The 3,248-nt window shown below is 49.0% G+C and overlaps 1 pseudogene; it reads right to left on the bottom strand.

Moving 5' to 3' along the window:
* Positions 1 to 1,207: 1,207 nt before the first annotated feature.
* LOC124796646 lies at positions 1,208 to 1,325 on the bottom strand (annotated as a pseudogene).
* Positions 1,326 to 3,248: the final 1,923 nt, after the last annotated feature.

Raw genomic sequence — 3,248 nt, 5'->3', positions numbered from 1 at the left:
ATTAAAATTCATTGCCTACATTCCTATAAGATCGTCTAATATGCTGCTTACTCCTACGTAGGCAATGTGATCAAAAGTATCCGGACACCGCTAAGAACAAGTTAATATGTTGCTTGCCCCTACGTATGCTATGTGATCAAAAGTATCTGGAAACCCTTAGATAACGCAGAATTGACCATTGGAAGTCACGAGAGACAGACTTGCCAGTGTGAAAGGACGCGGCGAATATTGTGGTGTCACTAGAGAAGAGGTAACAGTCAAATGGGTCAGACAGGAGATCTCGAACGTGATCTTGTCATTGTATGTCACCTGAGTAATACATCCGCCAGAGACACTTCAATCCTTGTATAGGTGGCCAGTTCGACTATTGGTGACGTGATTGGCAAGGAGAAACGCGACGAAGCAACCACGCTAAACCGAGAAATGCGGACCTCATACACTGATAGACAGAGACAGTCGAGCACAGCGGAAGCTGGTTGTAAGAGATAGGATGAAATCAGCGCAAGGCATCACCCGTGAGTTATAAAGTGCTACCAGCAGCCCAGCTGCTACAGTGACTGTAAGTAGGGACTTAAAAAAACTGGGTACAATGGTCGAGCGGTTTCTTGTAAACTACACATTTCAGTAAATAGTTCTAAGTGACGTTTGAGGTAGTTCAGAAATCAACGCCACTGGACAATGGATGACTGGAAGCGTGTGATCTGGAGTGATGAATCACACTGTACCCCGTGCCAATCCGATGGAAGCGTTTGGGTTTGGCGAATGCCTGGAGATAGTTATCTGGCATTATATGTAGCTCCAACAATGAAGTACAACGGATTTCCTGTTACTGTATGGGGGTATTTTTCATTTTTAAGGTGTAGTCACCTTATTGCCCTTAAGAAGACGCTAAATTTAGAATGATAAGTACAAATTTTATAGCACTGTGCACTGTGTAGAAACAGTCCGGAAACCATGATAGTTTGTGTCAGCATGACATCTAAAAAACTAAACTCTAAACTCCTTCCGAACAGGCCATGAAGGCCCAACGGTACCGACCGGCCACCCTGTCATCCTCAGACCATAGGCATCACTGGATGCGGATATGGAGGGGCATGTGGTCAGCACACCGCTCTCCCGGCAATATGTCAGTTTCCGAGACCAGAGCCACTACTTCTCAGTCAAGTAGCTCCTCAGTTTGTCTCACAAGGTCTGAGAGCACCCCGCTTGCCAACAGCGCTCGGCAGTCTGGATGGTCACCCATCCAAGTTCTAGCCCAGCCCGACAGCGCCTAACTTCGGTGATCTGACGGGAACCGGTGTTGCCACTGCGGCAAGGCCGTTGGCCCAGCATGACATCTACCCTCTCATAAATCTGTGAGACAATGGAATGTGGACAATAACATACCTGAAACGGACCGCTCTCCCCAGAGTCCTGACCTCAAGCCAACAGAGCAACTATGGGATGAGTTAGAACGTCATTTTCGCTGCAGATCGCAGCGTCCAACATCACCACGTTTTCTGGTTTCGCCTCTTGAAGAAGAATGGGCTGCCACTTCTCCACAGGCTTTTAGACACCTCATTGAAAGCGTCCCCAGCAGAGTTCAAGCCGTCATAACAGCGAAGGGTTGGTGTTCAGTAATAGGTGTCCAGATACCTCTCATCACATAATGAATATCTCGCGAAAAGCTCATTACTGTAGAGAAAGATTCTAGGTCACCAACTTACTTCTTACTTAAACTCTTTTTTCCCCAACATAATTCTTGACACGAATAGGAAAAGGGAGACGGGGAGGAGGATGAGTGTGGTACCCAAAAACCTCTCCATCATATACCATAGCGTGGCTCGCGGAGTATACTATGGTGACGAAAGTAATGGGACACCTGGTAATAGCGTGCCGAGTCTCTTTTTCCCCTGAGTAGAGCAGCAACTAGACGTGGCGTGGACTCAACAAGTCGTTAGATGTCCTTGGCAGATATACTGAGATGCTGCCACTGTCGCCGTCCATGATTGCGGAAGTGTTGCCGGTGCAGGATTTTATCCACGAACTGACCTATCGATTATGTCCCATAAATGATCGATGGTATGCATGTTGGGCGACCTGAATTGCCAAATAATTCGCTCAAATTGTCCAGAATGGTCTTGAAACAAATCTGGCGACACACATGCACTGTCCGACGGAAGGAGACTGGAGCGGGAACGACTGTGTGTTGGTCGTTCGGTCGGTCGTCTCATCGGGCGACGTGTATTTGGTCTTTTGACCGTTTCTGAGCCTCGTCAGTTGGTCATCTTGCCGGACGTGGGTCGGTTCGTTCCCTGTACAGAGATGTCGGGTGGCTAATGGGCAAGGGTTACCTCTGCGTGGTTGGGTCCGAGCCAGTGTGCCCAGGTCGTCGTGTCTCCGAGTTCCGAACGGACATCGAGTTGAGTCGGGTTGCAGCTGCTGTGAGCTCTGGACAGCCAAGACTCCCCCGACCGTTGCCGACACACATGAGTAGAGACGACCGTGGTTGGTCGTTCGGTCGGTCGTCTCATAGGACGACGTGTATTTGGTCGCCGACCTCTTATGGAAACTCTGTGTGTCGACTTGTGATTTCTCCTTCTTGCTCCACGTGATTGGTTTTAGGATTGTCCGAGTTCTTGGTGCAAGTGTTTACGTGGAACTGTGTATAGCTCCTGTGATTTCCAGCGAGCAGTTATGAATCCTGTCTGCGTACTGGAGTAGGAGTCGGTCGGTTGTGACAGAGCAGCGAGGAAGTCAGGCCAGGGCCGCTGGTGGCGCGCGCGCGCGGTCGGAGTTGTATGGCACTAGCTGCGAGAGCTGCAAAGATCGTCGCCCACCGAACCTGGATACTGGCGTTGAGTAGTCAGTTAACCTGTTATGAAACCTCAACTGCTGTGACATCTATTCGTCCATTGCCGGTTGTTGCTTCTTGGGCCATTGCCGCAAGCAGCAACGTATGATGTGCAGGAGTCAGCAAAACATTGCAGCCGTCTTCCTGTATGGTGTTTACCTATTGAAATGATTGTAACTTAACTAGTGAAGTGCCCCAGCGGTACCTTCTGCCTTGTGGCCGTTAACGTTCCTGCTACCTGCCCTGATTGTTAACGTAGTTTTCCGGCAGTGTGTTTTCCTCGCCATGTTGATGCTGTCTGGCATAGCATGTAGTTCGACAGCCTTTCGTGTTGTTTATATTTTTGGGTGGTGCCTTGGCTGTATTTAAAAATGTTCAGATGCGTGTGAAATCTTATGGGACTTAACTGCTAAGG

Source organism: Schistocerca piceifrons, chromosome 4, assembly GCF_021461385.2.
Source record: "Schistocerca piceifrons isolate TAMUIC-IGC-003096 chromosome 4, iqSchPice1.1, whole genome shotgun sequence".
NCBI lineage: Eukaryota > Metazoa > Arthropoda > Insecta > Orthoptera > Acrididae > Schistocerca > Schistocerca piceifrons.
The sequence above is the reverse complement of the archived record's forward strand: the minus strand, read 5'-3'. Positions and strand labels throughout refer to the sequence as shown.